The sequence below is a fragment of the Semicossyphus pulcher genome, unplaced genomic scaffold, assembly GCF_022749685.1.
Source record: "Semicossyphus pulcher isolate SPU_LCO1_2020_fin unplaced genomic scaffold, fSemPul1.0.p SCAF_21, whole genome shotgun sequence".
Classification (NCBI taxonomy): domain Eukaryota; kingdom Metazoa; phylum Chordata; class Actinopteri; order Labriformes; family Labridae; genus Semicossyphus; species Semicossyphus pulcher.
Window position 1 is genome coordinate 12,732,592 of NW_027211695.1, and position 13,529 is coordinate 12,746,120.

General features: G+C 42.2%; 1 long non-coding RNA gene across 1 annotated transcript in view; it reads left to right on the top strand.

The window, feature by feature from the left end:
* Positions 1-1,740: 1,740 nt before the first annotated feature.
* LOC138600379 (uncharacterized) overlaps positions 1,741-13,529 on the top strand; it is a 36,729-nt gene continuing 24,940 nt past the window's right edge. Inside the window, exons 1-2 of the long non-coding RNA XR_011308751.1 lie at positions 1,741-1,798; positions 6,491-6,546. This is a non-coding gene — a long non-coding RNA (uncharacterized lncRNA). The remainder of the gene's footprint in view (positions 1,799-6,490; positions 6,547-13,529) is intronic.

Consider the following 13,529-nt stretch of genomic DNA (forward strand, 5'->3'; position numbering starts at 1 on the left):
TTACAAACTTTACTTTTAAATCACTTTTTAAAAGTACTTCTTAAAACACATTCACACAAAGGGGGGGGGGGGGGGGAATAAAGAAAAACCCAATCAGGTGCTGAAGCTTACCAGCTGGACGGGGGACTAGTGAAGGGGGGAGGGATCCACCAAAACAAACCAAACAAATCACCCAGGCACATGTGACACACACGATGGTGAAGTAACCAAATCCCAGGGGAGCACAGCACACAAAGGAGGGAATACCGCCACCCGGATCACCAGTACCACCACCGGCCCTCAGCAACTGAAAAGGAATAACACATTTAGTGGCATCGAAACAATAAAACAAACAATATAACAAAACTATACTAACTAATCTGCAGGTTACAAATTAAACAAACTATACTAATTAACTACCCAAATGAAACAAAACAAACAACTTCAGTTCACACAAAAAGGAAACTACCTACACACCCACAGGAAAAGAAAGGTACTAAGGAACAGGTAATCCAACTAAATCCAAATAACCAAACAACAGGAGTACACTTATACAAATTAATCTAAACAAAAAGGGATATAAATCCCCACCACTCGATCACAAAACATTAAAATGTACATTAAACGCCAATAAGCGGTATGGATGGCGTCCGTCTCCCTCTGAGTGAGGAGGTGAAGCAGCCAACTCTAGCAGGTAGCCAGACGAGCAGCACGCAGGGCAAGACACGGACAACCAAACAACTTCCGAACAGCAGAGCCTGGGCAAACAGCAGTAGGATCCTCGAAACAAAGCAGCAGCGTTCCTCGTCAGCTGAGCTGATGGTGACGTGATGTATAGCGGCGGTATTTACAGCCACTCTGTTCAATTTCACCTGTCAGAAATATTAGCATTTACAATCTAGCTGACAATGCGGTTGCGACCTACGTTGATGGATCTACATACCTCTCAGCAGCAGCAGACCCACACACACACACACGAGAGGAGGAAAGAAGAGAGAGACCCAGGCAGCTACCAGCATCTCACCTGCGACCACACTTGCATTGGCCAGCTATGAGCATGCACAAAAACGCAGAGAGAGAGAGAGAGATGAGAACACTCACCACAGTAGCCGGCAGAGAGACACGCACGCGCCAGGGGGCACACCAGTCGCTCTGTCGCAGCCGGAAGCGACAGACGGGAGCGCAAAAGAAAGACGCAGGGGTGTAGTCGCTGCTTAAATGCTTCCCCCTAGTTCAATAATTGGCCACCAGTGTCGCTCCATTAATTGAAGCAGCACACTGCATAAAGAAATAAATATATTTCTATGCTGCTACAAATGCATTTTGAAAATGTGTTATATGCATTCATCTGTTCCTATTCCTACCATCATTTATGGCTTTAATTTATTTTTTTTTTACTTCACCTCACTTTCCTTCTCTGGACTCTAGAGCCTAATGTTTTTGCAGAACGCAAAAGGATGAAGAAAAAGTGACAAACACACAGCACAACTATCAGGACCAGTCCACAGCAGAGAATGATCCATCTCCGACTCTCTGTGTTTGTTCTCTCAGGTTCAGTCTCAAGTTGTAAATGTGTGCAGACGTCTGTCAATCAAACCGCTATAAATGCATATGAGATCATAAATCTTACCAGGAAGGGAAACTGCGTCTACTTCTCTCTGCACATCTCAACTTCAAATAGCCACCACGAACATAGGTCTATCGTGTTGTCCCGCCTCTTTTCCTGGATTATTTAATTCGCTGCATGCAAGATGTGACACATTCCAATATAAATGATTTCTCTCGCGGTTTGGTCCTCATCAGTCCGGAGACACACAAGGTATGTTGTCGTGTTTTTATCTAAAATAAGAAGTTCACTGAGGATCAAAGTTTCATCTGAGCGTCTTTGAATTGTCCAGTGAACCGCTGCTGAACGTAACTAAAGTGTTTGTTGTGGTGGCAATTTTCTGATGACGAGACCATTAAAGTTCTTAGGGAAACAAAGTTGTCTTTTGATGTCATTTAATTGAAGAATATTAAAAGATGAGTAAAAGCAATTAACAACTCGGACAAAGTAAGGTGTTATTGTTATGACTTTAGCTGAAGCGCCTGACTATTTAGAGTTTACCCCTTGCCCTGGAGCTCTCAGCTCAGTCAAGGCCACCAACTATCTCTCTAAGACAGAAGGAGCAACAGTAAATCATGCACAAGACCCTGGAGAGGAGCAGACAGTACATATCCTTAAAATTAACCTTAGCTGATTATACCATGATTGTTGACTCTATAATATTAAAGAAATTTTAACACATGATCAAACAGGTTAACATAAAAATTTCCTTCACAACTCTCCACTTTTTATCATTAACTGATAATTAAATTTGTGTATGTGAGTATATTAGCCTTCAGCAACATCATAATGTAAACCCTGTTTTAGAGGTTTAATTACACTCGTCACACAGAAGGGGAGTAAAAGAATCATGGTAAAAATCATTGTGATATCTGCTGTCCTGTGAGAATTGTCAATACTTACCCATGTGTGATATCATGTCTGTGTCATAGTTGGGGAAAGGGAAAAGGTCAGGTGAGCGGGGGTCATTAGGGAGGTCAGAGTCAGTTTGGATCAGTGCTTTGAACGTCAGCTGTTTAATCAAACTCACGCACTATTCTGGTTTGTTTTATTGGTCAGGTCAAGTGTGTGTGTCACACTATTAGTCAGGTTATCAACTCTGGTTGTCTTCTGCTGCATTTCAAACCATAACAAAGGAAAAATGACGATCAATGTTACTAAAGTTTCACTTCTTCCCACTCCTTTTCGAATAGGGGAAATCTAAACATCATGTTTTGTTTTCAATTTTCATGTTGTCTATGGTAAAGTATTTATTTATTTATTTTTTATGTCTGTCCATTACTGTTTTGTTTTCTTGTTTCCTTTTACATGTCCGAAATAAACTAATAAACTAAACTAAACTAAAGTTAAACAACATCTCCAGGCTGCCGGAATGGTCACCACCGTCGTTGACGATCCATTCTGGGGCAGCACCAAAGGCCACTAATGAGATGGAGCTTGGCACGCTGCTGTTGGAGGAGGGCACATATTTCACCCCTGCCTCTTACTTTAGGTTCCAACGCAGCTGTAGGGGGCGCTAGGCTCACTTCCCAGTTGTCTTCCTCAGCGTCTCAAATTTTGGCTTTTCAGCCTTTATTTCTTTCAGGTTGCCAAATGCCATTTGTGAATTTAGCACCAGATTTTGACCCAAGTGTTTTCTCAGATTGTGTAGCCATGTGAGTGAAGGCTGTTAGATCAGGTGGAGTGTCAGACAAATGTGAGGATGAGAACATGTTAAATACATCACCAGAGCGGGCCGCTGCCTTCGCAGCTGCGTCCACTGACGCATTTCCACGAGAAGCAGCATCATCACGTCGTGTGTGTGCTTCACACTTATTTACAGAAACTGCTGAGGGGAGCAAAACAGCATCAAGGAGTGATGAGACCAAAAAAGAACGGTTAGAAACAGGTTTACCTGAGGATTTTAAAATCCTCCGTGTCTCCAGAGGGCACCAAAGTCATGCACTATTCCAAATGCGTATCGAGAGGCAGTGTAGATGTTAACAGATTTACCAGCAGCTTGTTTAAAGGCTTCTGTGAGGGCGACAAGTTCAGCTGCTTGAGCACAATAGTGTGAGGGTAATTTACCAGATATCACAACTTCATGTTGTGTAACTACTGCAAACCCTGTTTGATTCTTCCCTTTTTCATCACATGAGGCAGAGCAACCAACGACAAACTCGAGGTCAGCATTTGGAATCAGTACATCTGTCAGTTCCTCTCTGGGAGAGCAAACTTCCTGTAAAACTTGAACACAATCATGTGAGTCATCAGCCTCTCCATCCTCCTCAGTGCGCAGGAGGGAGGCGGGGTTAAGAACAGAACTTTTTTTTACAGTGATGTTAGGGATGTCCAATAAGGTAGTGTGATACTTAAACCAGCGCTGCGCAGAGAGATGTGATGTTTTCTGAGTGTGCAGAATGTGTGTGACAGCATGTGGAAACATAAGAGTCAAATCAGAGTACTCTACTGAGTATCCAGAGGCTAGTGCAGCTTTCCTGCAGCTGCTGCAGCTCTGACACAGAGAGAGATTATTATTATGCTTTGTTATGTACAAACGGTACAAATGGTTTATCAGGGTCAGGTAAACCTAGAGTTGGAACACTTGTAAGTGTGGATTTTAAATCAGTGAAAACCTGTTGGGCTTCAGGTGTCCACGTGATCTTATCATGGGCAGAGAGTTGTTGTCATGAATCAAAGATGAGAGAGGAGCTTGTTGTTCAGAGTAGTTAGGGATCCATTGTCAGGAATATGACGTCATGCAAAGGAAACTCATCATTTGTTTGTTTGTTACCGGTTTGGGGGCTCCAATACAGCCTGAACACGTTTGGGAGAGAGGGATTTGCCCTCTGCTGTGATCACATGTCCCAGATAGGTTTCTTTAGTTTGAGCAAACTGCAGTTTTGTGAGACTTGCTATGTGGCCATTTTCTGCTAGGAACATCAGCAGTGCGAGTGTGTCTTCTTGATAGGCTTCAGCTGAAGGGCTACACACCTTTAGATCGAATGTACTGAATGAGGGTGGAGCCTGATGGAAAATTTTAGCAAATTTTGAGTCAGCTGTTGATAATTAAAATTTTCTCTCACCGTTGTATTGTTTCTTTGCACGCGGTTTTGGGCTGGTTCTTTTCCCTTTCGACAGGATCCGAGGCGGTCAGCTGCGCTTTTCAGCCAGTCCGACGGAGTCCGATTAGGCGTCGAATCCCATCCTCGTCGCCAAGTTGTGGTGGCAATTTTCTGATGACGAGACCATTAAAGTTCTTAGGGAAACAAAGTTGTCTTTTGATGTCATTTAATTGAAGAATATTAAAAGATGAGTAAAAGCAATTAACAACTCGAGCTGGGTCAGACCAGTACTACACAGAACGCAGCTGTCTGACTGACTGACACAGACTCAAGGTTCACAGAGTATGTTATACATTACAGAAAGAACTCCCTCTCACAGAGACCAACTAATGTGTTATTGTTATGACTTTAGCTGAAGCGCCTGACTATCTAGAGTTTACCCCTTGCCCTGGAGCTCTCAGCCCAGACAAGGCCACCAACTATCTCTCTAAAACAGAAGGAGCAACAGTAAATCATGCACAAGACCCTGGAGAGGAATAGACAGTACATATCCTTAAAATTAACCTTGGCTGATTATACCATGATTATTAACTCTATAATATTAAGAAATTTTAACACATGATCAAACAGGTTAACATAAAAATTTCCTTCACATTTGTGACGATAAAGAAGCAGAACTTGAATCCAGAGTAAAAACAATAATAAGTGATATATGTGTGGAGCAGGGGTTCCCAAACTTTTCCATGCCAAGGCCCCCCAAACAGCATTAGCTTCTGGCCGGGGACCCCCAAACCCACAGACAATGCTACAAAATATGTAAATAAACATCAACTTTTAGAATGTATTTTCTTACTTTTATTCACTATTCAATAATTATTACATTTGTTTAGCATAAGAAAATTATTAACGAACATCTTTTCAGCACTGTATATTCCCACTGAATAATAAACTGTTCAACAAACCGTTGACAGATAAGAACAGAACAAAAGAAATCAAACCTCTCGTGTGTGTGTGTGTGTGTGTGTGTCTGGGAGTGACAGACAGAGATTACACTAGTGGGAGGGATGGGCTTGGTGGCTCCTACACAGTTTGTCAAGCCTGGGCTTAATGTCTGTCAGTGCCATACGCATGTCATTGTCCATGTGTAGAGTGCTCTATGTTTTGTTTTAAGCCTGCTTTAGAACACCTGAACTTTTACACCTGATCTATTTTAAAGCTGACATGTTTCAGGGCGAGTTTGAACCATTTTCTGATCTGTGTCAACGTGGGAGCAAACATGTAACAAACAGTAAATGAGCACTGTTCACTATTGAAAAAACTGATTACACAGTCAAAAGACACAAAGTTGTGGTGAAGGCAGGGTTCAGCTCAGACATAGAGGATCAGCGGTGCTTTCTCATTTCCCTTTAGAAGCGAAAGTAAAACAAATCTTTATCATGTGGTTTTACCATATTAAAAGTTTATGTTCTCATGTTTGTCCTCATATTCTATTTATATACACTTATACTTATATATTGTTCATAGAACTTAGCTCTGAGCATGTTAAAGGAGTTTGTGTGTTGTAGACTTCATGAGTTCATTGTTCCTGTGACATGTGACTGATGCTGTTTGAAGACTCGTCTCATCGCTGTTGTTACCTAAAGTTTTCTGTCCCCTCACAACAATTCATTTGATTTGTATCTGGAAACTTTACAAGAGTTTATTTTTCTTCTTTGGGTTATAAAATGTGTCAACAACCACAAAACTTTGATTAACACAATGAGAGAATTTAGTTTGGCTAAAAGAAAATTGCTGAGGTGTTTGTTGTCCCGCATGAGAGGACTGACCTTTGACCTCAGGTGTGTTCACCTCTGTCTCACAGGGAGAAGATGATGTGCAGGATCCTGCTGCTGCTGCAGCTGACCTGCTGTGTCTGTGGTTAGTTTACACCTTCACTTTATTCTCCACAAAGAGCAGAGACACTTTCAGACTCACTGAAACACTTCAACACTTCATTATTAAACATGTTTAAAGGCTCACATGTTAAAGTCGTCCCTCTCTGTCTCCTCAGCAGGAACATTTGAAGTGAACATGACTCGGACGTCCTATCAGGCCGAGGAGAACGATGACATCACACTGGAGTGGACGTTCACCACCAAACCTGGCAGCTCCCTCCGCTCTCTTGTTATCTCCTGTCACATGATCAATGATCACAGAGTCTCAGTCCTGTTTCTCCTACGTGGAGGTGATGAGGTCCCAGTGAAGGATGGAGAGTTTGTAGGACGAGTCCAGTGTGACAAAGACGTCCTCACAGAGGGACGAATCAGACTCAACGTGTCCTCACTCAGGACTGATGACTCGGGCATCTACATGTGTGAAGTGATGACAGACTATGGTGTGAGCTCTGGCAGCTACCGCCTCAATGTGACTGGTAAGTTGAGGTTAAACTTCAGTTAAACTTTATTAACACGTTTCATTCAGCAGAAGAGAAGTCATGTGGAGATTTAAGTGTTTTCATGTTCAGTGAAATGTTTCTTCTCCTCATCAGTGACACTGATTTGTTTGGTCTCTTTACAGCAGCGAGGGATCGACCCAAACCTGAGACTGAACCTGAGACTGAAGCTGGGGGAACAAACATATTGGGGTGGGCGTGGATCAGTCTCTACGGTGTACTGATCCTGGCCCTGATAGTCGGGCTGTGTGTTTGTCACTTTTCAATCTTCCGTCTGCTCTCTGGAAGAAAAATTGATCCTCTGAAGTCCAGAGATGGAAAGTGTCCGCTCAGCAGATGATCAGAGGAAACAGGTGTTGATGAGAACATATTTGTTGTTGAAACATAGAACTGACCCTTTTTCATTATTTACTTTTCTTTTTGTTTAAACACAGACTTCACCACTCGACAAGTTAAGGTGCAACTGTGAATGAAGTCCTTTTCTTTCATGGAATCTCACGTCTCACTGCTTCTAATTTGGACACCTCATGTCAATAATTGAATGCTGAAACATTTTCTTTGATGCTTTAAACACGTTTTGCACTTTAATGAACGTTTCTGGTCGCCTGAAACAAATCGATGTGATTTTAAGTTTACATATTATTTTTTATATTTGTACTTTATACTCTGTAGTTTTCTCTGGACCCCTGCCTAATCTGACCAGTGATGACATGTATAGCCGCATGTCATCATTCAACCCCTGGCTGTCGAGGTGGTGCCCAGCAAACGATGTGGGCTTCAAAGGTAACTGGCAGACATTCTGGGGAAAGCCTGGTCTGATCGGAAGAGACTGCATTCATCCCACTTTGGATGGTGCAGCTCTTTTGTCTCGTAATATGGGTACGTTTGTTAGACGTAAAATCTGACAACCCAGAGTTGAGACCAGGAGGCAGAGCTGTAGTCCTACACGCTCCTCTGTGCCTCCCTGTGAGCAGTTTGCCAGCCACAAAGTTAATGTTATAGAGACTGTCTGCCCCCCGACCCAGGCCTTTTATTAACATTGTGTTGATTTTGACTGTGGAGGTGAAAATGATTCAGCATTTATTTGTTCTTTTTTGTTTGTTTTTGTAGATTTTATGGTTTTGTTTTCTGCTGTCATTATTTTTAAATCCGCTCTGAACAGTTTGTCCAGTCACTATAGCTCCATTCACTTTCAAATGTGTTGACTCTGGTATTAAGGATAAATGTTGCTACTTACAGCTGATCACAAAGACTGTTTTTATATTTTATCTGTGTGATTTGTTTTGTTTTTTATTGCCTTTTCGTCTTCATCACATGTTTTATCCTGTCTTTTACTTTGAGCTGTGTAACAAGTGAATTTCCCCCAATGGGGGATCAATAAAGTCAATCTTATCTTATAAAGATATATGTGCTATATCAAATATCCAGTACAGCCAAACTAGTAATTTGACTGCACCGAAGCGATTTGTGTTCAGAAAAAGTAAAAGATGTTGGTGTTGTTACATCACAAGTCTGTGACTGATCCCAAAATGTCTCCCAGCAGCTCCCGCCTCTACGTGCAGCCAGCACGGAATTCGGTGCTAAGAAGTCGTGCTCATTTCACGTAATTTTGTGAGACCAGGTTGGTCCTAACGCAATTCAACTTTTAGTATCATACATGGATACATTAAGTACCTCACACAATTCTGATTTAAAATGTCTTTAATAACTATATTTAATAAAGAAATCATATTTACAGTAGCTGTGGCTAGTTGTGCAGTTAAAATATTATCTTGACACATTGCACCACAGAAACAGGCTAAAGGGGACAGATTATTATTAGCTTGCTAGCAACATATTTTTGTAGTTTCAAAAACAGCGCTTAAAGAGTGACAATATCACTCTTCATTCATTTTAAAGAGACAACTAAATAAACAGAGAGGCTTGCTAATGCTAAAGGCTACAGCTAAACATTTTTGAGTTGTCTGGCTTGCTAGTTTGTTAGCTTACATATTTACAGTAGCTGTGGCTCTCTAGTTGTGCAGTTAAAACATCACTTTGACACATTGCACCACAGAAACAGGCTACAAGAGACAGATTTTTATTAGCTTGCTAGCAACACGCTAGTTTTATTATATTTTGACAAACAGTGCTGAAGAGTGTCATTTTAAAGTGACTACTGTGATAGCACAAATATTTGCTACTGCTCAAGGCTACAGGTAAACATTTGTCAGAATCAGGCTTCAATAGAATAAGATAAAAAACCACAACCATTTCCACTGTCTTAAAGGTTCAAGCGTTGAAGTCCGGCTCCGAGGACTCGTACTTCCTGGAGCTCCTGAGGGTTTGTTTCCAACTGTTCACAGACGTTTTTTTTTTTTGCAAGCTGTGACGCCACAGAGAGCCAGTAGAGCTGCTGCTGTCAGTCCCAGTCCAGCGTAGAGGCCAGTCCTTCCCCGACTCTGTGCTTCTGGTCTCACTGTTGGTCTCTGAGTTTGGGGCTCATCAGCAGCTGCTGTAACGACGTGAAATAAAACAAGGGAACAGAAAGAAACACAAAATGAGCAGATGGACAGGAAGACAGAATGGTTTAGGTTAAACACATGACAACAGGGTTTTATTGGTTTATTGTTCATACAAACTGGGAGCAGAAATCTACGGAGCCCCTGAAGTCTCAAACGGTGATCAGTTTTGTCTTGTGCGCACAATATAATCACTTGTTTGTGTAGCAGGTGTGTAGGCCTACTCTCGCTTGTATTGTGTGATGAACCAGGCATGAACATCACTTTTGGCTCCAACACTGTGTTTACTGTGACAACAACAGAAACATATCTCAAACGTCTCTCACAGCCACCTTTGTAGCAAGAAGCTCCAACAGATGCTGAAACACAGAAGTAAATAATGCAGCTAACTGTGGGTAAGTGAGCGACAGCACGGAGGTTCATGATGAGGCTACGATCACAAGCTACAGACCATCAACATCATCATGTGTCTGATATCGAATGTGGAGATTGTGTCAAACACAGCACATGGAGAAACCAACTCATCTGAATGTCTTCTAGCAGAGCTTGTTACACATCAACACCTGCAGGGCTCCAGCAGAGGGCGCTCATGGTACACACAACATGCCAGTCCCAGTGTCACGCTGATGACAACACATTATACAGTTTTTCTCGATTGCTTAAACACAATTTTGATCGTTTTGTTTTGCAAAACACTACACACAATCAGCACACCCACAAACCCAATTAGCAAAACACCTCAGATCCTTTGCAAAATGAAACACTCTTGTAAAAACTAAACACTAATTTATCAAAACCATATTTTGTTACCATATGAAACACACACGTTGCATATGACTTAATTCTGTTTGTACCAGTTACACACTGCTGTTGAAAACCTTAAACACTTCTGGCTAATTCTGCTTCTGAGTGAATAGAGTAGTGTAGGTGAAGTACACAGTGCATTTGCAAAACATCGCCCAGATTTGCACCACTATAAACACAATGTCTGCTCACACTTTTTGCAAAACAATACACACAGTGATTTGCAAAACACTAAACACACTTGTATGCATTAGACACCACACAAGACCAATGCTGCAGACTGATGAAAATGTAATTTATTTTTCTCCATATACTCAATTTAGTCGACATGGAGACTCAAAAAAAACAAAAAAACATGTCCCAGTTTTCATGCCTCTGACAAACATAACATTTTATCCAGTACAAAAAAAAGAATGAAAACACAGTACAGAAATTGCTACAGGTCGTCTCCTCGCCTAGCTGGATCTGGCCAGAGAATTTCATCGACATCGCAGGCAATATCCTCATTCAGAAGACAGCGTGGAAAGAATCCTCTTGAAAGCCGAATCCATCCTTGTACGGCTGTGGGCTCAATCTGGTCACAGGCCTCCTCCATGGCCTGAATGAGGGGTACCCGAGCCTGGGGCTGGAGATCATAAACCCTCCACCGCCATGCCGAGAAAAACTCCTCAATTGGGTTCAAAAAAGGAGAACACGGTGGCAGGAATAGGACTGTGAAATGTGGATGTTGCTGAAACCAGTTCTGGACCAGAGCAGAGCGGTGGAATGATACATTGTCCCAGATGACAACGTATTGCATCTGGTGCATGTTGTTAACTGCTGTGAGGTTGTATAATCTGTCCAAAAATGTGAGGATGTTAGGTGTTCTGTATGGACCCATGTTGGCATGACGGTGGAGGACCCCATTCTGGGTAATTGCAGCACAAAGGTTGATGTTACCCCCACGTTGCCCCGGGACACTGATAATTGCCCTCTGGCCAATTATGTGTCTTCCTCTCCTTCTCACCTTTGAGAGGTTGAACCCTGCCTCATCAATATATATGAATTCATGTGGAATTGGCTCAGCATCCATTTGTAAAACTCTCTGAAATACAGTGAAAGACAAGATTGTGTAGTTCAGCATAGATTTAGTGTACAGTACATTTACATGTAAAAAGGTTATGTGTGCAGTATGCAACATCAGAGTGCTAAAGTGAACAATACATACCTCCACATACTCATGCCGCAGCTGTTTGACCCTCTCCGAGTTCCGTTCAAAAGGCACTCGATATATCTGCTTCATCTGCACCTGATGTGTCTTCAGGATGCGTGCTATTGTGGACAGAGAGACCTGATTCACATTATGAAAAATGGTTTGGTCTCCAATAATGTTGGCCTGGAGTTCACGGAGCCTTATGGCATTATTTGCCAAAACCATGTTTACAATCTCTCTCTCCTGCTGTTGTGTAAAAATGGGCGCCCTTCCTCCTTGTCGTACTCGACCCTCAATCCTATGTAGAACAAAATACATGTAACCAAGTGTAAAATGTCACAGGAAGGGGTATCAAAAGTGCTGATATGGTGCATACAATAAGCAGCTGTAAACAGGTTATTTTTCACCTGTTTTCTTGTCTAAATGCCCTTATGACAGATGCCACTGTGTATCTGCTGAGCTTTGGCTGAACTCTCAGTCCAGCCTCCCTCAGCGTCAATCCATGGTTCACTACATGGTCCACAAGAGTTGCGTGAATTTCGTTGCTTAAATTTGATCCTCTTCTTCTTTCAGCTTCACCTCCTCCTGCTGCAGGTCTTCCTCTTCCTCTACCTCCTCCTCTACCTCCTCCTCCTCCTCCTCCTCCTCCTCCGATTCCCCCTCTCACCCACACTCTTCTCCTTCCTTCCATTTTGGTTGAAGACAGGTGAACTCACCTGCTGCATATTTATAGTGCTTAAACCTGATTGGTGTGTCTACAATTAAGCAATCTTGTGTTTGCGCACCTGATGGCTGTGTTTAACCAATTGGCACATAGGTGTGGTAATTTGACAGTCAGTGCTTTAGAATTGCAAGGAAGTGACATCTTGATGTACGTCTGTGTGTAATGCATACAAGTGTGTTTAGTGTTTTGCAAATCAGTGTGTGTATTGTTTTGCAAAAAGTGTGAGCTGACTTATTGTGCTTATAGTGGTGCAAATCTGGGCCGAGTTTTGCTCCTTGAGTGTAAGGTTTTGATAATTGTGTAATACTTTTGATTTTAGTGTTTATTCAATCGTAAAAAACAGTAAAAGTAAACATAGACATCACGTTTGTAGGGTAGGATTTTCGCCACTAGAGGGAGCCAAGTCAACACTTACATAAATAATGTTTTCTTCCTCTTTTCGTCAGTATATTTGATGCATTTGACTTTTTTTTGCATTTAACTGCTCTGTCTTGGGCTGCATCACAGTTCTGCCTGCATCCATCAACCAACAGAAGCAGGTGATTCACACATTTCTGTGTGTGTGTGTGTGTGTGTGTGTGTGTGTGTGTGTGTGTGTGTGTGTGTGTAAACAGAAACGCAGCCCGGCAGACGGTGAGAGCGGCGACGGCGAACCGGCCGGAGCAGGCGAGGAGCGTGCGCGTGGCCAGCGTACACGTGTGAACTACTGAGGAACACCAGAGAAGCATGGCATGATGGGAGGATGTCCACGGAGAAAGAGAAATGCTAGGAAACGCACAAACACAGAAGAGCAGTTAGGAAGCTTTTAAACTGTTAGAGGACAAAAATAGAAGGTGATGAATTCTTTACATCCTTTGTCTCGTAGAGGATGTTTAAATGTGGAGTTTTCTTTCAGTGTGAATGGCTGTGCATAAATATGACCGACGCGTCTCCACCTCCTCTCGTTGCACAAAAGTGAAGCTTAAACAATTGATTTTATAGTTTGACTCATGTCCCATCTGTTAACATGGAGGAGGCGGGCTTTATGAGCTATACTGCAGCCAGTCAGCAGGGGGCGATAGAGAGGTTTGGGAGCTGTCATGTCGGCCATCTTTTAATACAGTCCATGGACATTTCTCTATAGGGTGATGAACATGAAGCATCTGTTCAGCTTGAATTCGTCACTTCCTGGTTGACAAGAGGCGGAGATAACACTTTGATAATTCAACTAATTAGCTTAAGTCTGTCATTTGTTCTTCTGGAATGAAA